Source organism: Impatiens glandulifera, chromosome 1, assembly GCF_907164915.1.
Source record: "Impatiens glandulifera chromosome 1, dImpGla2.1, whole genome shotgun sequence".
NCBI classification, from domain to species: domain Eukaryota; kingdom Viridiplantae; phylum Streptophyta; class Magnoliopsida; order Ericales; family Balsaminaceae; genus Impatiens; species Impatiens glandulifera.
In genome coordinates this window covers 12,181,981-12,204,174 of record NC_061862.1, presented here as the reverse complement: position 1 = coordinate 12,204,174, position 22,194 = coordinate 12,181,981, and the positions used below count along the sequence as shown (strand labels likewise).

Genomic DNA, 22,194 nt, shown 5'->3' with positions numbered 1-22,194 from the left:
TTAATAAATAAAAATTAAGTGTTTCTATTATTTAAAATGCTGTCTCTAATTGTTTGATTTTTTAATTTATTTAGTAAATACAAATTTACTAAATATTTATTCAGTAAATACAAATTTACTAAATAAAGCATAATAAATAAATAAATAAAAGTACTAATAAAATTAATTATAATTTGTTTTCTTAAACTAACCAGTATAGTAATATAGAAAACAACCCAAAAGAAACCTAATAAAAATAAATGAAAATAACAAATTTATGTTTTATAAATAAACAAATTTATATAGTGGTCTAACATTATAGGACCAAATTAAGTAACAAGAAAAAGAGTATAAGATAATTCAAAATTGGTTCATGTACATTAAAAGTTTTTTTTTATGTAAACAAAATCTAAGAAGAGAATGTTAAATGTATAATTTAAATATATTGCTCTTCACAACAAGCACCACCACCAGTGGTTGGATAGTACCCGGTTTCAATTCCCAGCTGGTATAAATGTGGAAAAATTATGATGAAATTGACTTCTACTGGATTACTTGGGTCTGCCATACATCATCTATACAAGATGATAGTTGAAGCTACTGAGTTCTTCCATTGTTTTTTTTTTTTTTTGTTAAAAAAACATACTTTCATAGGGTCTTCCATACATCATCTATAGAAATGAGGCTATTAAGTTTTCCATTTTTTGTGTTAAAAAAACATAGTTTCCTTGGACCACCCTCTCCTTATGTTATAATTTGTGTTGTTATTGCCTTCTGGCTATATTTTATTTATTTTTATCTATATATATTTCTTTTATCCAATTTCAAATAATCAACATAACTCAATATCTAATAATCTTCTAAACATTTGAACTTGAAAATATATTAAATAAACTTGATAAGAAGACCATAGTAAATAGAAATCACAAATATTTGTCTCCACTTACATCTATCCATACACATTACAGTTTGGTCTAAGTAAGGAAGTGCGTTTGAATTCATTGTTTTGTTGTCCATAAATTATTTATAGAATAACCCTTCATTATTCAGTTGTTAGTCTAGATGTAGATATCAAAATTTGGACTACACATTGGTGGGATGCGCCAGGCCCAAGCAGAAGTGCAACGCTTAGGCGACGCTTGAACAGCCCCAGTAGCAAGCTACTGTAATGGGCCACTCCCCCTTAAAAAATTAATTTAATATCATGTGAGCCGATGGCCCACATATCAGATATTAAACTGATAAGAACAGATACTACACTTGATCTTAGCCAAAAGGCCGAGAAAGGTATGCTTATTAACCTAGCTGACAATTATTTTTATAACAGCTTTCTCTCCTTGTTCTTTGGTTTTGTACCGATGTGGGACTTCTTAACATTCTTTCACCTTTATGTGGAACAAGATAACTAATTATTAACCTCTTTTGTCATAAAATAAATTAATGTGAATTATAAAACTAATAATTTTTTATAAAACTAATAATTTTTAACCAATATTCAAATATTTTTTCAAGTATCTTATATAAGAGTTATAATTAATATGATTAAATTGAGTTATACAAAGACCTTGCTTGTCTAGGATATGATTAAATTAAGTTATACAATCTATATTTGTAAACACAACTATAATCTTATCAAATCAACTTTTGGAATATTAATATTTTTTCTTTAATTTAGCATCTATTCTAATATAAGTACAATGAAAAATAAGTTTCACTCTAATTCAAATATTAATTAAGAGTCTTATATAAGATACCAAAAAAATTGAATTAAATTATAACTAATAATACTTTACATGAAAATGATTGACATCACTAACTTTATATTGTATGTATTTCTTAATAAAACTAGATGTGTATAATTAAATAAGTTTTCTTTTAGCAATATAGGAAACATTCAAAATACAATGAATCTAATAAGTAAAATCATACATACTAAAGAGTGCATACTAGAACTCAAGCTTTAAAAAAAATATATGTACTTCTGCTAATATAATGTTGTTCCCCTTTATAACAACATTACATGTTTAAATTTTAAAAGCTGAAATCTGGCGACCCATATAACCAACCATTAAAGCATATGATAACGACACATTTAACAAACTCTTAGGACGTAAGCCTCTAATAATAGTAATCATTATTTAATATTTATTATATAACAGAATAATTCATATGACCGGAGTTTTGCATAATAAACATTTTGAAGTTTACAAAACTACTAGAGGTGGAGATGGTCACTTTAGATCTAAAACTACTTTATAAGGCATGTTTCAAAGGCTACTAAAACTATTGTTAATTTGTAGTAAAGTTAAAATGACATGTTTTATAGATTACTTATTATAAATTATATTTAATATAAAGATTTTTTTAATAGTAATGCCTATTGGGGAAAAAAATATGAGGCTACATTTTCACATCTCTGTTTTTACCATCGCAAGCTCCCTTCCTTTAACCTTGAAAAATATAGATACATAGAAATGTATGTCGAAATCTAGTCATTTGTTCTTCATAGACTTTAAGAAACATAGACATTTGATTTAAAAAATTCTGAAAACGTTTTAAAAATGTTTACGTGAGCTTTTAGGTTTATTAGACTTGAAAAATGCATGTCATGTTATCAACGCTTCATTGTCATATTCTCAACGAAGCGCTGTAATGTCATGTTTTAAACTGAAATTATTTCAATTAAACTGCAATGTATTTTTTTTATGTTTATGATATGGACGAGGAATCCCAGATAAGGAATGTGTTTTGGGCTGATGGAAGATGCATGACTACTTATGAGTATTTCTCGGATGTCATCACCTCTTACACATCATATTTGACCAACCAACATGATATGCCTTTTACTCCTTTTGTCGGGGTTAATCATCATAAATAATCTATTTTTCTAGGATGTGGCTTACTATCTAGTGAGGGTTCAGAGTCATTTATTAGTTAGTTGGTTGGTTTTTCTATCTAATGGTTGGTTGTTTCTATCTGTTAGTGTTCTTGTCTTGAAAAATAACAGAAATATATATATAAATGATGTTATAAACAAATTAAATAAATACAATATTACAAAGAACGAAATCACCAAATAAAATGTTGATTCGAGGCATGTGTTAGACACATTTCCCTTAAAACAGTTCTATCGTCTCCCGTTTGTGCTGGAGCTTATCGTAGATGGCTGTCTCCCAGGGTACAACGAATCTAGTAGTGATTCAGCACCAGAATCACTACACAACGAACTTGACCAACGTACCTGAACTATCACCGGGATCAAAGCAGAATTGTGTGAAGCCACAATTAAAATGATCAATGGAAGGTTTTTTTCTGAAAAACTAAGAAGTAGCTAGCTTCTTGTGATGTTGAAAATAAAACCAATTAAAATTCATTTAGGGTGATTGAAAAATATAAACTATGTAATTCCGTAATTGTTATATCTCTCCTTAACAACGTATTATCAATTGAGATATATAAAGATAAATTAGCCAATCAACATAATGACTAATTTTTTTAACGTAGGAATAAAATCAATTAATGCAATCAATTGCATTCTCATCAATTGCATGTGGAAGGTTTCAAACGTATGCATTTATCATTGCATTTGATTGAAAATTTCTCATTTGCACATTGATATTAATACCCATTTAACTGACTCATTCAATTAATATTTAATCCAAATATATTATTTATTTTTATGCAATAAAATGCATTATGCAAATAAATTAAACCCCACTTGGATTAATGGGAAAATGCTACATTTTGCTATTTTACCAATGTGGACAAATCCACTAACTCGATTTTATTCTTGGGACTCACCCATTCTCAGAATTGTTTTTGAATTCTCATTTCCATTCATATAATGGAAATAATCTACATAGTCTAAATTCCAACAATCCCCCACATGAATGGAAATTGAAAGATTAACCCGGTGAAGGTTCAACAGTTGAATTCTACATAGGATAGGTAGGTGTAACCCTTTGAACCTTCCCTTGTGAAAGCATATAACTTTACTAGCTGATTAGTAGACTCGATGTCCTTGAACTATTCTGCATTTTGTGTAAACGATTACACATTTTCACATAGAATTCTCCCTGATACATGTCAAGCTCTCATGGTTGTGTCCATTTTGGCCATGGAACACGCGCCTGGTTCTGTGAGAGGGTCTAGAATTGAGCCGTGCAATTCCTTCGAAGCGGCCCCACTTCTCCCTCACATAGGTGATCTCTTTGCTCACAAAGAATCATTAAAAGCGATAAGCTTATCCTCGTCAAAATATATATTGTTTTATTATAGGATTAATCCTCAACAATAACTTTCCAAGTTAGTACAATTAGGTTGTCCCATTGAACCTAGTTCTTGGGATCTCCAGTCTGCATAGGTTGGGTTTTCCTTCATACCAACTTATAATAGGCTAATGTCTCAAAAGACTTCAAACTATCTCTCTATTCAATAATTTGATTAGTGGATCCACAATGTTATCTTTGACTTACATAGTCAAATTTGATAACTCTATTAGAGACTATAGTCTAATGACATTATGTCTAAGACGTGTATGTCTAGACTTGTCACTGACTCTAAGCTTGTCCAATTTCTAATTACTATCACAATAATTAGAAATTTATGTTGGTACATTCTTAGTTAACCTTGGAACATCTTCTAATAAGAAGCATATCATTCGTACATGCTTATCATTTAATTTTTTTTTTATGAAAATATTGTTTACTTGGCTAACTAGTAGACAAAATGTCTTTGAACTATTTTGCCTTCGTGTAAACGATTATATATTTTACATAAAAATATTTTATTTTTCGACATAAGTCAAAAATATAGATTATAACGTTTAATCTATCCATCATAAGATTCTTAGAAGATTTCCATACGTAGATTGCACTTCTAAGTGTAAACATATTCACTTTAAGACGTAAAGTCTTTCATTTAATAATATCAATATATCATTTGATAACAACATGATATTTCGTTTAGTGCAATTCATATCCTTTATGGATTTAATCATTTTTATCGTAATTTTCAACGATAGAAATATCGTACAAAAGACACGTAATGAAATAATTTTCATTGTCTTCATGATATATATAATTGTCACATCCACTTTTTAATAAAAGTATGGTCAAATTTTCATATCATTATTATAATATTTGTTATAAGTCATATCAAGACTTTATAAATTTTCTTTTTCATTTATTTCATAAAATCCTTTTGAAGACATTGGTTCTTCAAAGTTTTATGAAAATAATGTCAAAATATGACACGTCTCTTGATTTCAAAATCCTCAAATCTAAAATATCGATTTGAACACCAACTCAACAAATATAAACAAGGTATTTTCTTGTTATTTTATTTCTTTTTATAAAGTTGCGCAACTTTATCTTTTATAGAGAACATATTTCTCTAACAACAAATAATTTTTATATTTATTATAATATACACAATTATTTTTGTGTTATAATCAATAAAAAATATTTGCCCCCACATTCGTGTTGGTATCCTTTTTAAATCACACACATTTGTATGATTTAAATCAATGATTTTCTAATCAAGAAATTGTCACATAGTTCTTTTACAAATTTCTTTTGTTATACTCATCATACAATGAATAAGATAACTATATCATAAATATTTAATTGAATAAAATATAATTTCTATACAAGAGATTAGAATGTTTATTCATATATAAATCATTCTTCACATAATCTCTACATAAGAAATTAAAAATATTTAATCAATTAAAATATTTATTTCAACACTTAATTTCTGTAAAAGAAATTAGAATATTTAATCAAATAAATATTCACCATATCACATGATTTCTACCAAAGAAATCATAATGTTTCAAGCATCTTTGACCGAAGTCGCTTAAACATTTATTTCCGGTTGCACGTTTGCATCCCGTAATATCGGCACATTTGCCACATTATTTCTCAAATGAAACACAAATTTTCTTGCAGTTATTAGATTTCAAAAACATCAAAATAAACAAGTCTTTATGATGAAATTGAACCATGTATATCAAATATATAATCGAATAACATAATCAAATAATATGTCATATATATATTATAATTACTTCATATATCTTTAAACAAATATCTTTCTAAAATACATTAATTGACAATTTATCTTTAATCAAATATAAATAACTAATTGTTATAAATAATTATTCATGTCATCAATTCGTCCGTTTCTTAATTAATTATATGACTTTAACTTTTCATAAAAGTTTTTGCATACAAAAGACAAATAGTTTTATGAAAAAAAAAAATTAGAATTTTATATTAAAACAAAATGCATTTATAATTGATCGTTATTCATATATGTATACTAATGGCTATATAAACATATTACGAATGAACACGAATCATCATATTATTAACTAATATGCATGATATATATACAAATAATCATTTAACAACGTAATCAAATAAAATATTATTATAAATATATTTTATATCTTAATTAAAACACTTACATTGCCATATTCTGAACAATAATCGACGTGAAACGACTATGCATGCTCAGAAATAACTTTGGGTAAATTGTTCTCACCGAGGCAATTTTTGCAAAGACAATTTCGACTAACATAGTCGTGTCTTTTTAAATGCATGATTATAATAAGTTCTAACACAAATAACTTATTTAATCTCAAGAAATTTAAATGCCTCAAAATATTAATAACAACATCATTTTGGCAAATTAAATTTCTATAATTTCTACACAAGAAATTAGAATGGCTCCAGCACTTAAGGAATCGTTAAGTGTGTCAATTCACATTTAATAATTTATATAGAAGAAGTTAAAATGATTTCAACATCCATGATTAAAATCATATATCAGATATCATTCATCTCACAATTTTTTTTTACCCAAGAAATTGCAGTGATTTCAACATCAATGACTAGAGTCAATTTAGCAAGTCTGATTTTTACTAAGAAAAATCATTGACTATCCTTCATCTCATATTATTTCTACACAAGAAATTAGAATGATTTCAATATAGTTTCAACATCAATGACTAAAGTCATTTTAACTAGTCTGATTTCTACCAAGAAATCATTGACTTATCCATTCATATAATAATTTCTATACAAGAAATTCGAATGATTCCACCATAAATGACTAGTGTCATTTTTTAACACATTCATCTAATAATTTCTATAGAAGAAATTTGAATGGTTTCGTCATAAATGACTAGTGTCATTTTTTAACACATCAGATTTCTACGAAAGAAACCATAAGTGACTAGATTTCTACGAAAGAAATCATTGGCTAAAAGAGATTCGAACTAGGGACCTTTCACCTCCTTGCGCGTCTAAACTTCAAACCAATGCGCCAATGCGACCTTTCACCTCCTTGCGCGTCTGAACTTCAAACCACTGCGCCAATGCGCCATTTCATTATTGTACCGCTTTTATGACCTTTTGTCTTCTTTCTAGAGACAACTTATACTTCATATTTGACTAGACTCTGTCAACAAATGAATATATGCACATTTAAAACGATAATTTATTACCATAATAAAATGTAATATATAAAACAATGTATAAATAAAGATATCATCTCTCTTTGTTTATTAAATCTTCATACCATATTCTTATTAATTATATTGCTTAATTAAAAAGAAGGTATATATTATAATTAATTATTTTAAAACTGAAACCATATGTTTCAATTATAATTAATTTTAACACCATAAATTTTATAAAAATTGAAAGCTAACATATTAGTTACTTTCTTATTTTTATTCATTATTATTAATAACTTTAATAACCAAACAAATCTTCAAAATAAAACTAGAACAAATTAAATTAATTATGTTCTAATTTATTTTATATATAATATTTATATAATGAATATACATATTAAAGTTCTTTAAGAAAAAATTTTATATCAAAATATATTAGCTTATAAAATTAAGTTTTAACAACATAAGAACATATGTGCTAATAATCAACATATTTATATATAATAAAGACTTATCTTTATTTGTTGTTTTTTTTTCTTAAGATGAATCATTTCCATTTTTCCGAAATGAGCATTATCTCTTTCGCAACACCACGACTCGTATTTCTGAAACATCAAAGACAAAAAAAATATTCGATGGCGCAAGCTATTAAATAGCTTAGCACAAAAGAACTGTTTTAAGATTGTTAGTGTTCTTGTCTTAAAAAATAACAGAAATATATATATAAATGATGTTATAAACAAATTAAATAAATACAATATTACAAAGAACGAAATCACCAAATAAAATGTTGATTCGAGGCATGTGTTAGACACATTTCCCTTAAAACAGTTCTATCGTCTCCCGTTTGTGCTGGAGCTTATCGTAGATGGCTGTCTCCCAGGGTACAACGAATCTAGTAGTGATTCAGCACCAGAATCACTACACAACGAACTTGACCAACGTACCTGAACTATCACCGGGATCAAAGCAGAATTGTGTGAAGCCACAATTAAAATGATCAATGGAAGGTTTTTTTCTGAAAAACTAAGAAGTAGCTAGCTTCTTGTGATGTTGAAAATAAAACCAATTAAAATTCATTTAGGGTGATTGAAAAATATAAACTATGTAATTCCGTAATTGTTATATCTCTCCTTAACAACGTATTATCAATTGAGATATATAAAGATAAATTAGCCAATCAACATAATGACTAATTTTTTTAACGTAGGAATAAAATCAATTAATGCAATCAATTGCATTCTCATCAATTGCATGTGGAAGGTTTCAAACGTATGCATTTATCATTGCATTTGATTGAAAATTTCTCATTTGCACATTGATATTAATACCCATTTAACTGACTCATTCAATTAATATTTAATCCAAATATATTATTTATTTTTATGCAATAAAATGCATTATGCAAATAAATTAAACCCCACTTGGATTAATGGGAAAATGCTACATTTTGCTATTTTACCAATGTGGACAAATCCACTAACTCGATTTTATTCTTGGGACTCACCCATTCTCAGAATTGTTTTTGAATTCTCATTTCCATTCATATAATGGAAATAATCTACATAGTCTAAATTCCAACACTATCTAATGGTCGTCTGTTGTATAATATGACTTTCTATCTAATGGGATGTGTTCTAATTAATATTATATCTTTGTCGGGGTTTTTGGTAAAAAAAAATATAGTTTACTGAATTGGTTTGCTGAAGGCAATGACCGCATGATCGTAACTTTATTTTCATCCACTTGTTTTGTCAAGGTGAAACATTGTTTCTACTATGTTTCTCCTTGAGGGGAGATGTAAAATAATTATACAATTTAATAAATTATTAATTAGTTAGATAAAAACTACTAATTAGTTTTAATACATATTAGTTAGTTTTAAAACTCTTATATTAAGGAGATGTAATTGTTTGGATAATAACTTTAATATTACAATTTCCAGTTTACATATTTCACTTAAAGAATTTAACATGGTATTAGAGCTTCAAAGTTAAGAATCTTGGAGAGTTTTTCACTACCTCTGTTGATGATGATAGCAAACATTGACGGAGGCTTTATTCTATATTCTATTATTGTTAGAGAAAAAAGATTTGAGAGTAATTTTGACAAAAAAATCGTGCTCTCTACTAATGAATGAGATGTTGCGTGCTATTCACTAAACTATCATAGTTTATATTTTATAAACCAAATCTAATAATACTTTATATAAACTTTAAATAGTCATCTAATGATAAACAAGGGATTTGAGATGATAGATCAATTCAATTACTAGAAGCGGAACATACCTTTAGCTTCCATTGTTCTTGGGATAAATTTGGGTTGATGGATATTATAATCTAGCACAACCCTTTACTTCATTTTGGGAGTTTTCACTCTATGAATCCTCTATGTCTCTTGAGACCATAATAATAGTTGAAGTATAAAAAACCCTAAAACCCTTTTGACTAAAAACCAATAAAAACACATTTTGTTGATTTATTTTAATATTTAATTTTATGAGATGTGTTATTCTTAATATATTAAAGGAAACCAAATATTTTAAAATTAGAATAATAAAGTTTTTGTTTGTATAATCCGTAAAAAAGACTACCACAATTTAAAGGATGTGAGAGAAGTCTATTAATGAATAAGTAAAATTAATATTGAAAAGGGACAAATATTTAATGGCATTTGTGCTTGGAACATGAAATATCTAGCAATTTTAAAAATGTATTGATTATTACACTCAACCACTATTTATATTGTTGAAATAATAAACTGTTAACTAGAATTTTCAATTGATTCAACGACTGACATTGATTGTTTCTTCATTTGTCTCAATATATCTTTATAATTATGAATAAATGTTTGCCAAAATTAATTAAGATATCTATTTTACATTACTCACGTTACATGAGGTTTTTCAATTGTTAATAATAATATTAAATTATCAAAACAATTGATAATAATAAACTCATATAAGTTACACTAGAAATTAATAACATTTTTTTAATTGGTCATCAAGGTATTTAAATCAGTTATTTTAAATTAATTACTTCAAATTATACATTTGGATCAAATTTCACCATTTAATTCACGTTTAAATTTTAATGTGAAATTGATTTGATTTTATTACCCACATTTTAATTTCCATTCATTAATGGAATTTATAGAATTAATTTAAAAATTACAACCCCCGCATTAATTGAAATTGAAATATTAACCCGGTGAAAAGTTCATTAGTTGAATCCTACATATGATAGGTAGGGGTAACCTTTGAACATTCCCTTATGAAAGTATTTAACTTTATTTGTCAATCAGTAGACTCGATGTCCTTGACCTATTCTTCCATTTGTGTAAACATTACACACTTTCACATAAAATTCTTCCTGATACATGTTAAGCTCTCATGGTTGTGTTTTTTGTCCATGGAACACGTGCCTAGTTTTGTGAGAGAGTCTAGAATTGAAACGTACAATTCCTTCGAAGCGTCCCCATTTCTTCCTCACATAGGTGATCTTTTTTATCACAAAGAATCATTAAAAGAGAAATGTTTATCCTCGTTCAAATATATATTATTTATTAATGATTAATCCCAATAATAATCTTACAAGTTAGTACAATTAGGTTGTCCTATTAAACCTAGTAATTGTGAACTCTAGTGTGCATAGGTTATGTTTTCCTTCGTACCAACTTATAGTAGTCCCATCTCTTAAAAAACATTCAAACTAACTTTCCATTCAATAATTTGGTTAGTGGATCCACAATGTTATCTTTGATTTATATAGTCAAACTTGATAACTCAATTAGAGAGTATAGTCTAATAACATTATGTCTAAGACATGTATGTCTAGACTTTTCATTGACTCTAAGCTTGTCAAATTTCATATTACTATCATAATAATTAGAATTTTTCATTAGTACACTTGAGGTAATCTTGTACATCTTCTAATAAAACTATAGTCATTCGAACATGCTTACCATTTAAATATATTTTTTAAAGAAAATATCGTTTACTTGGCCAACTAGTAGACAAAACGTCTTTGAACTATTATTCTTCGTGTAAACAATTACATATTTTTCATAAAAATATTTTATTTTTCGAAATATGTCAAAAATATAGATTATAACGTTTAATCTATCGATCATAGATAGATTGCACTTTTAAATGTAAAAATATTCACTTGTAGACATAAAGTCTTTCATTTAATAATAACAATACATTATTTGATAACAACAAGATATTTCGTGTAGTGCAATTCACATCCTTAGTGTGTTTAATTATTTTTATCGTAATTTACAATGATAAAAATATCGTACAAAAGACACGTAATAAATAATTTTCATTATCTTCATGATATATATATTTGTCACATTCACTTTTAATCAAAATATGATCAAATTTTCATATCATTATTATAAAGTTTGTTATAAGTAATACAAATACTTTATAAACTTTCTTTTTCATCTATTTCATAAAATTATTTTGATGACATTGGTTTTTCAAATATTTATGAAAGTAATGTCAAAGAAATGACACGTTTTTTATTTCAAAATCTTGAAATTTGAAATATTAATTTGAGCATCAACTCTTAAAATATAAACAAAATGCTTTCTTGTTATTTTTTTTTTTTTTGTAAAGTTGCGCAACTTTGTCATTTGTAGAGAACATATTTCTCTAACAATATATTATTATTTTTTAATGCATCATAATATGCACAATAATTTTTGTATTTTATTAATAAAAAAATATTTGCCCCACATTGGTGTTGGTATCTTTTTAAATCACACACATATGTATGAAATAAATTAATGATTTTCTAATCACACAATTCTTTAACAAATTTCCTTTTGTTATACTTATTATTGTGAATATTGAAATAAATAAATCATTCATAAATAATTTATATATAAGTGATAAGAACATTTATTTATATAAATCATTCTTTACCTAACCTCTACATAAAAAATTAAAATATTTATTCCAACATGTTCTTTATATAAAAGAAATTAGAATATATAATCAAATAAATATTCATCATCATGCCACATGATTTTTCTACAAAAGAAATTAATATTTAATCAAATAAATATTCATCATGTCACACGATTTCTACAAAAGAAATCACAATGTGGCTTGCACATTCGTTTGCAACGGTTGCACATTTGCATGTGATAATGTTGGCACATATGTCGCATCTTTTCTCAAATTAATTAATATTTTTCTCTTTAAAACAAATCAAAGAAGGTATTGTTATTGAAATCAAGAACCAAGTAGGCCCTCCTCTATTAATGCGCATAATAATGAGTCTTCTTTTTGTCTCTTCAAATCTAAACTAACTATGCTACCTTCAACTTTCAGCTTTAGTATTTCTAAAACTGGACCTTTTGTTTTGGAGATCTTAAAGATGTTTATCTTGAGTAGGGAATGATAGAATTGAGTGAATAAATCAAATGTAATAAGTTATTTGTAAAATAAGTTAAACATTTATTGAGACAAATGTATTTTCATTATATATCTAAAAGAGATAAATATATAACACCTATATATAGAGTAACATTTTTGTCTATCATTCATTCATGTAATTAGATTTCATCATCTCTATAGAAAACCCCAAGTCATTCTATGCTAGCTGTGACACAAAATATGTCAGTGTTTTTATGTGGCATTTCATATATAGGTAACCTTAAGAATCGACGATATTTCCATTGGAGAGAGCGGTTGAGCTCTTTTGGTAGGGGATTTCCAAGAACGGGCTGTACTGGGATCATGTTGGGGGTTACTAAAAAGCAAGTTTGGAACAACCGGATAGAGTATTGTTTTTGAAATATGAGAATGTGAAAAGTGATATGAAAGTTTGGGCGAAGAGGGATTGGCTGAGTTCATGGGGTTCCCTTTCTCTTTAATTAGTCTTGGAGAATTTGAGGACTAATTAAATGGAGAGTTTAGTCTTCTCTCGAGGAGGACGGTGAAAATGAAATACAACCAATATTTTAGGAAATAAGAAGTGGATGATGATTGAAAGACGAGGGAGAAAATTGATCGGATTAGTAAATAGAAACTTAAAGAATATTAATAAATATATTGCTCTTCAGAACAAGCACCAGTGGTCTAGTGGTAGAATAGTACCCTGCCACGGTACAGACCCGGGTTCAATTCCCGGCTGGTGCATTTATATATATGGGTGACAATGATGAAATTGCCTTCTTCTGGCTTACTAGGGTCTGCCATACACCATCTTCTTAAGATGATAAAATGGGCTTTCAGAGTTCTTCCCATATCTTTTATTTTTTAAACTTGAAAAATGTAAAAATAAGCCAAATAATTGTCTCTAATTTACATTAATTAATCCATCCACACATGACAGACAGTTTGGTTTATGTTTTAAGATGATGAAGATACAACGGTAGCATTTGCAATACATACCAGATTAAGCCATTAGGTTCTGCTTCATGTTTTGACATATTATTCAAATTAAGATCAGGTGTAGTTTGCATATATAGAAGCCAAGGGACATTTCCCAACCTGTTCCTACATAAGAATTAAGCCCAAGTATATATGTTGGATACAAATATAAACTATATGAAAAGACTTACCTTTACCAATTCATTCCAAAAATATGTTCAGCTAAGTTTGCTAACTAACTCAAAGAGGAGACCAGTCTCTTCTGATTACTCAATTAATTCCATCCTTTCATTTTCACTAAAGATAACCGTGGTGCATCCAAATTCCAATAAGTTGTACTGTTATTTTCTTCTTGTTTCTATTGGCTTACTAGGGTCTTCCATACATCATCTATATAAGATGTTAAATGAGGCTAATGAGTTTTCCATTTTTTGTGTTAAATTGTGATATACTTTCCTAGGACCACCATCTCCTTATGTTATAAGTTGTATTGTTATTGCCTTCTTCTTTCTTTCTTTTTTCCATTGGCTTACCAGGGTCTGCCATACATCATCTATATAAGATGATAAATGAGGGTTTCCATTTTTTGTGTTAAAATAACATAGTTTCCTAGGACCACCCTCTCCTTGTGTTATAATTTGTGTTGTTATTGCCTTTTGGTTATATTTATTTTTTTACCTATATATACTTCTTTTATCCAATTTCAAATAATCAACATAACTCAATATCTAATAATCTTCTAAATATTTGAAATTGAAAATATATAAAATAAACTTGATAAGAAGACCGTAGTAACTAGAAATCACAAATGTATGTCTCCACTTACATTTATCCGTAATACATTCACACATTACAGTTTGGTTTAAGTAGAAAGTTGTGTTTTAATTCATTGGTTTATTGTCCATAAGTTATTTATAGAATAATTCTTCATTATTCAGTTGTTAGGTTAGATGTACAGTAAGTAACACTAGACAAATAAAGCAATAATACTAAATAAATAGTATACATGTCCTAAACAGGATATCAAAATTTGGACTACACATTGGTGGGATGCGCCAGGCCCGAGCAGAAGTGCAACGCTTAGGCGACGCTTGAACAGCCCCAATAGCAAGCTACTGTAATGGGCCACTCCCCCTAAAAAAATTAATTTAATATCGTGTGAGCCGATGGCCCACGTATCAGATATTAAACTGATAAGAACAGATACTACACTTGATCTTAGCCAAAAGGCCGAGAAAGGTATGATTATTTCAGACCTGGACTATCCATTTTATACTAGTTTCATATTCTTTCCCAAGTTTGAAGTTCCAATGTGGGACGTATTTATACAATCTTATGTGAGCATGTGGAAACAAGGCAAAATAAAATGCAACAGAATCTGCTTGCTTGCTTATTTATGCTTTTATAATTTGGATAATAAAATAAAATGCTTTTATCATGATCTTATTTTATCTATTGCATTTATTAATTTCAAAACTTCTCAAATAATTCAAATATCCTAAAAAAACAATATTAACCAAACTAGATAATGATCACATAACTCTAATTTAAACTACACTCAAATAAAGAAAATGAAAATTATAAAATACAAATAAATAAAAGGGGACAAAACATTCAAGTGTAGGTTTGAGGATGTGCCAAAAAAATAAGCTTTAACGACTTCACACAATCCGACCGCCCTATCCTTCCCAAGCTCGATATCATCTTCGCTGATCTTCACGCACTATTTGGTGTTGTACTTGCTCGTGATCATACAAACACTCCCTGTGTAACCGTGTGGCTCAAACTTCACCTCGTAAATGATGGGGACTCGAGCTTGTCCATAAGGTATCCCCTTCAATTAAAGTGTATTTGCACATGAGTTTTTCCTTGTCCAATGCATCTATCCTATATTTTCACATATTTAATTGGTCTGTCTGTAAAAATTATATCAATTAATAAGAAAAATGATTTTGGTTATCTTCTTATAATCATTGATTGGTAATTAACTTTCACTTGTATCTGCTTGATGCTTCCGACTTCACCATCCCCTTCAAGGAATTCGATGCTCTTTATGGAGGCTAGGCTTGGGACTGAGGTTGTGAGAGTCAAGGATCAAGGCCTTGAATAATCTCTCTGGTGTAACTTGAGTCTTGAATTCCTGGTTGATCTTCACAACACCAATTTTTTTCTTTATCAAATGAGTGATCAGCTGATGAAGAAGAAAATGGGAAAAGATTGATTTGTTATTGGTAGATTAAAGTAAAGAGATTGGAATATAAATCAAAGTGGAATACTTGACTTAAGCTAATGGAAGATGGGGAGATGACCTATGAGCTAACTCCACTAATCCGGAGACCATAGTCATTAGTTATTACTACAAAAACCGTGTTCGTGACCCTGTAGAACTATGTTAGTTCCCTACATTATAAAATAAAAATCATGCTCTCTACTAATGAATGAGATGTTGCGTGCTATTCACTAAACTATCATAGTTTATATTTTATAAACCAAATAATACTTTATATAAATTTTAAATAGCCGTTAAATGTTAAACAAGGGATTTGAGATGATAAATCAATTCAATTACTAGAAACGGAATATATATATTTAGCTTACATTATTCTTAATTGTTCCTGGGATGAATTTCGGTTGATGGATCTTCCAATCTAGCACAACCCTTAATTTCACTTTGGGATTTCTCACTCTATTAATCCTCTATGTCGATGGGGAGACAAGAAAGATGTCCTACTCCTACCTACTAAATGTTGTAACCCTACTAATATCAATCGACATGTATTAAGTCCAATGGGCTTGATCTAGTGTAGCACTATGTAGATTGTGGACCATAACTATATTTATTAGATTTCGGTTTTTATAAATCAGTCCCTCATAGATATTTAAATAACCATTTTTTTTGTCTCTACAAATTTATTCCATAACCTACGTACCCCATAAACCTCCTTAATACCATATTTGATCACTTTAGTTTAGGTTTATTACATAATAGCCCAACACTATAAATATTGCACTAAATGCCCAATAATTATTGAATTAATTATAAAATAATCCAACAATCTCCCAATGGGCCGAATATGCAAATCCAAAAATAGTGTAATCTTATTGCTAGCTTGAATGATTATTATAAACTTTAGGGTATCCCTTACAATCTGGTCCATTAACTATATTAATAAAGGATCATAGCGACTTTAGTTAGCATCATCGTAACTAAACCTTCCATGGTCACATTACCAACATAGCTAAATGGCATAGATAAATTATGGATGCATATCATGAAAATACATGAATTAGATCACCAAATGTCTATTTTCAACTCGTCCTCTTTAAGAGATTAAAAACCTTTTAAATTTAATTGAGATAATAAAATGAATACATTGAAAATTACAATAAAAATGATTAAATACTAAGGATGTGAATTGCACTACACAAAATATAATGTTGTTATCAAATAATATATTGATATTATTAAATGAAATACTTTACGTCTACAAGAGAATATTTTACACTTGAAAGTGCAATCTACGTTTTTAAATCTTCAAAGAAAGTTTTGATCGATAGATTAAACTTTATCATCTATATTTTGACATATGTCGAAAAATAAAACATTTCTATGAAAAATATGTAATTGTTTACACGAACAAAAAGACATTTTATTCGCTCCTCTAACTAAATGATTTTTGAAGAGAATTAACTATGATGTAAAAAATTAATCTGCGCAGTTCTCTAAACGAATATAATTTTGAAGGATTACAATTCAAAGGGAATATGCCAAACAAAGAGTGAAATACTTTTATTTATTAAAAAAAATTAAGTATAATTCAAATAATACATTAATAAAAAAAATATGAATTAAAATTTCATAGATAAGACAAATTCAAAGTTTAAACTCAATTGTAGGGTGGCTCCGTTTAGAGGACCCAAAAAAAATAGGCGTATGCCACGTATTGCAAAGAACACACGGTATTCTTTAGTTAATTTTAAAACTCTTATATATATCAAGGAAATGTAATTGTTTGGATAATAACTTCAATAATACAATTTCCAGTTTACATATTTCACTTAAAAAATTTAACATGGTGTTAGAGCTTCAAAGCTTAGAATCTTGGAGAGTTTTTCACTGTCTCTGTCGATGGTCGTAGCAACCATTGACCGAGGGCTTTATTCTATATTCTACTATTGTTACAGAAAGAATATTTGAGTAATTCTGACGAAAAAATCGTGCTCTCCACTAATGCATGGGATGTTGCGTGCTCTCCACTAATTCATCATATTTAATATTTTATAAACCAAATCTAATAATACTTTATATAAATTTTAAATAGCCATTAAATGTTAAACAAAGGATTTGAGATGATAAATCAATTCAATTACTAGAAACGGAATATATATATTTAGCTTACATTATTCTTAATTGTTCCTAGGATGAATTTCGGTTGATAGATCTTCCAATCTAGCATAACCCTTAATTTCACTTTGGGATTTCTCACTCTATTAATCCTCTATGTCGATGGGGAGACAAGAAAGATGTCCTACTCCTACCTACTAAATGTTGTAACCCTACTAATATCAATCGACATGTATTAAGTCCAATGGGCTTGATCTAGTGTAGCACTATATAGATTGTGGACCATAACTATATTTATTAGATTTCGGTTTTTATAAATCAGTCCCTCATAGATATTTAAATAACCATTTTTTTGTCTCTAATAATTTATTCCATAACCTACGTGCCCCATAAACCTCCTTAATACCATATTTGATCACTTTAGTTTAATTACATAATTGCCCAACACTATAAATATTGCACTAAATGCCCAATAATTATTGAATTAATTATAAAATAATCCAACAATCTTCCACTGGGCCGAATATGCAAATCCACAATAGTGTAATCTTATTGCTAGCTTGAATGATTATTATAAACTTTAGGGTATTTCTCCCCCGTCGTTATTGTCATTCGAATGCAAACAATTTCGAGTTACCCGGGCTGTACATAGACCCGCCCTTGAAGGTTTCGATGCCTCTATTAATATAAGTAACATTCGTCATAATGACTATAACGTAGGCTTATTAAATATCAAATAAGAGTCATATATCTTGTTTGAAAGTACGAGTTATAACCACCCTCATAATAATAACTTCAATCCAAATTAAAGCGTTTTTAGTTAAAATCAAATATTTAAAATAAAACTTTTTTTATTAGAGTTAAAATCATTGTAATAGTTTGTTATTAACATTTATATATATAAGTTTCATAAAATAATATACTTAAAAGTATCAAATTCTTGAAAATATTATTGAATTATTCTATTCTTTAAATAAAAGAAGAAAAAACAATTAGGCACAACAATGACAAAAAAGTGTGTTGTCCCACATTGTTAGATGAAGTGAAAATAGGGATCCGATATTATTATAAGAGTGGAGTTGGTGATTACAAGAAATTACGAAGCCAAGCACCGAACACAAAGCGAACTATTCTTTCGCCTTTTACTAAAGAATACCGTGTGTTCTTTGCAATACGTGGCATACGCCTATTTTTGTTGGGTCTTCTAATCGGAGGCACCGTACAATTGAGTTTAAACTTTGAACTTTTCTTATCTACGAAAATTTAATTCATATTATTTATTAATCTATTATTTGAATTGTACTTTACAAAAATTTGTAATAAATAAAAATATTTCACTCCTTATTTCGCATACTCTCCCTTTGAATTGTAATCCTTAAAAACTATTTTCGTTTAGATGCGCAGATTAATTTTTTACTATCTTCTCTTCCTCCCGCTCTCGGGAAGACTCAATCATTTAGTTAGAGAGGAAATCAAAAAGGGACGAAGGCCCTACAAACTAGAAGCCACAACATGTATTTTATTTTTTCCATCTTAATAACTAGTTAGTTTGATAAAAAAAATCAACAAATGTCATTGTGTGCAAACTGCTAAAGTACACAACAAAAACCTACATAATTTTCCCTCTAGTCGCCGGCGTACGAAAAGAAAGAAAAAAGGGTACAAAAAAATTTGGACCATTTCTCGATTTGTGCGTGTCATCCTTGCGCAGGGGCCATGCTAATCTTCTCTGTATCGTTCCAATTTTATCGGATGTCCCCGAAGGGACATAAGTTTCTCTCACTCTCCTTCTTAAAAATACTTCATTCTTGAGTTAGGGGATCGATGTGGGATCAAATTTAGAAAATGAATGGACTGCTGCTATTTTTGTGATCGACTTTTAGAGTGCTTTTCAAGAAACGCATGTTTCTATATAGAGAATGAGGATCCTCGATTTATAGTGTTTTTTTTTGAGGAAATATTGATTTTATGAGAGAAAAAGAATGGGGAGCTACCCCTTATGTAATATTGATAAGGTGTCCAAAGGCGGAGCTAGGATTTAAAATCTAGTCGGACTAAGTTTATCCATAAAACCTACTCGGCCAGAATGATAAGGCACCGACTGTCGAACTCAATAACGAATGTATTTCTCCCCGTCGTTATTGTCATTCGCATGCAAACTATTTCGAGTTACCCGGGCTGTACATAGACCCGCCCTTGAAGGTGTCGATGCCTCTATTAATATAAGTAACATTCGTCATAATGACTATAACGTAAGCTTATTAAATATCAAATAAGAGTCATATATCTTGTTTGAAAGTACGAGTTATAACCACCCTCATAATAATAACTTCAATCCAAATTAAAGCGTTTTTAGTTAAAATCAAATATTTAAAATAAAACTTTTTTTATTGGAGTTAAAATCATTATAATAGTTTGTTATTAACATTTATATATATAAGTTTCATAAAATAATATACTTAAAAGTATCAAATTCTTTAAATAAAAGAAAAAAAAAATAATTAGGCACAATAATGACAAAAAAGTGTGTTGTCCCACATTGTTATATGAAGTGAAAATAGGGATCCTATATTATTATAAGAGGGGAGTTGGTGATTAGAGAAAATTACGAAGCCAAGCATCGAACACAAAACGAACTATTCTTTCGCCTTTTACTAAAGAATACTGTGTGTTCTTTGCAATACGTGGCATACGCCTATTTTTATTGGGTTCTCTAATCGGAGGCACTGTACAATTGAGTTTAAACTTTGAATTTTTCTTATCTACGAAAATTTAATTCATATTATTTATTAATCTATTATTTGAATTATACTTTACAAAAATTTGTAATAAATAAAAATATTTCACTCTTTATTTCGCATACTCTCCCTTTGAAAATTATTTTCATTTAGATGCGCAGATTAATTTTTTACATCGTAATTAATTCTCTTCAAAAACAAATTCTTACATCCTAATTGTTCTATGCATGACAAGGCCCTACAAACTAGAAGCCACAACATTTATTTTATTTTCCCATCTTAATAACTAGTTAGTTTGAGAAAAAAATATAAATATAGTTTCAGTTTTATAATAATTAATTATAAATATATTCATTCTTAAATTAATTAAACGTTAATAATTAATAAGAATGTAATATATAATTGATAACTAAGGAGAGATAATATGTTGTATAGATATATATAGATTGTCTTATATATAACCTTTTGATTATAATGTTAAATTATCATTTTTAAATGTATACATATTTATTTGTTGCCAGAGTTGAGTCATAAAAGAATAATAAGTTATTCTCATGAAAACAAAAGGTTGTAACGGTAGTAGAAATACTAAAGCTGAATGTTGAAGCATTTTTCGAGTTTTTCTCTCAACATTTTCCGTTGAAAGCCGGTGATAGTTCATTTACATTGCTCAAGTTTGATAATAAGTTATAATGGTATCTAGTAGTGATTCCAGTATAGAATCACTACTAGATTTGTTGTATTATAGTAGACATCCATCTATAATGAGTTCTAGCACAAACGGTAGACCATTAAACTGTTTTAAGGGAAATGTGTCTAACAAATGCCTCGGATCAATCCATCTAAATTGGTTATTTCATTTTCTGTATATGATAGTTCATTTTTTTATTGTAACATTATATTTATATATTCTCTTTTATTTAAAGATAAGAATACAAACAATCTTAAAAGAGTTTCAATGTGCTAAGCTATATTGTAGCTTGCGCTGTTGAAAAAATTTGTGTTTATTTTTTAGAAATATGAGTTGTGATATTACAAAGGAGATGATGAATGTTGCCTCAAGGATGAAGCCTATTCAAAATCGTTTGTGATTCGAAGATAATTTGTGGCGATTAATAAAGTTAATTAATGGTCTTATCTAAAATTAATTATACATGAAAAATATAGTTTTAGTTTTAAAATAATTAATTATCAATATATACATTCTTAAATTAATTAAACGTTAATAAATAATAAAAATGTGATATATAATTATTTGTTGACAGAGTTGAGTCATAAA

The 22,194-nt window shown here is 28.3% G+C and overlaps 6 non-coding genes and 1 pseudogene across 6 annotated transcripts; 3 read left to right on the top strand and 4 right to left on the bottom strand.

Moving 5' to 3' along the window:
* Window positions 1–1,072: 1,072 nt before the first annotated feature.
* LOC124923084 lies at window positions 1,073–1,270 on the bottom strand. Its single transcript, XR_007098104.1, has one exon. It is a non-coding gene; the product is annotated as a U2 spliceosomal RNA (small nuclear RNA).
* A 12,257-nt stretch (window positions 1,271–13,527) lies between these two features.
* On the top strand, window positions 13,528–13,598 carry TRNAG-GCC. The gene has a single exon. It is a non-coding gene; the product is annotated as a tRNA-Gly (tRNA).
* Window positions 13,599–14,877: 1,279 nt separating this feature from the next.
* Window positions 14,878–15,075, bottom strand: LOC124923154. Its single transcript, XR_007098165.1, has one exon. It is a non-coding gene; the product is annotated as a U2 spliceosomal RNA (small nuclear RNA).
* A 371-nt stretch (window positions 15,076–15,446) lies between these two features.
* Window positions 15,447–16,179, bottom strand: LOC124912266 (annotated as a pseudogene).
* Window positions 16,180–19,278: 3,099 nt separating this feature from the next.
* LOC124922888 lies at window positions 19,279–19,394 on the top strand. The gene has a single exon (XR_007097938.1). It is a non-coding gene; the product is annotated as a U5 spliceosomal RNA (small nuclear RNA).
* Window positions 19,395–19,842: 448 nt separating this feature from the next.
* Window positions 19,843–19,945, bottom strand: LOC124922983. The gene has a single exon (XR_007098026.1). It is a non-coding gene; the product is annotated as a U6 spliceosomal RNA (small nuclear RNA).
* An 843-nt stretch (window positions 19,946–20,788) lies between these two features.
* On the top strand, window positions 20,789–20,903 carry LOC124922893. Its single transcript, XR_007097943.1, has one exon. It is a non-coding gene; the product is annotated as a U5 spliceosomal RNA (small nuclear RNA).
* The last annotated feature ends 1,291 nt before the right edge of the window (window positions 20,904–22,194 follow it).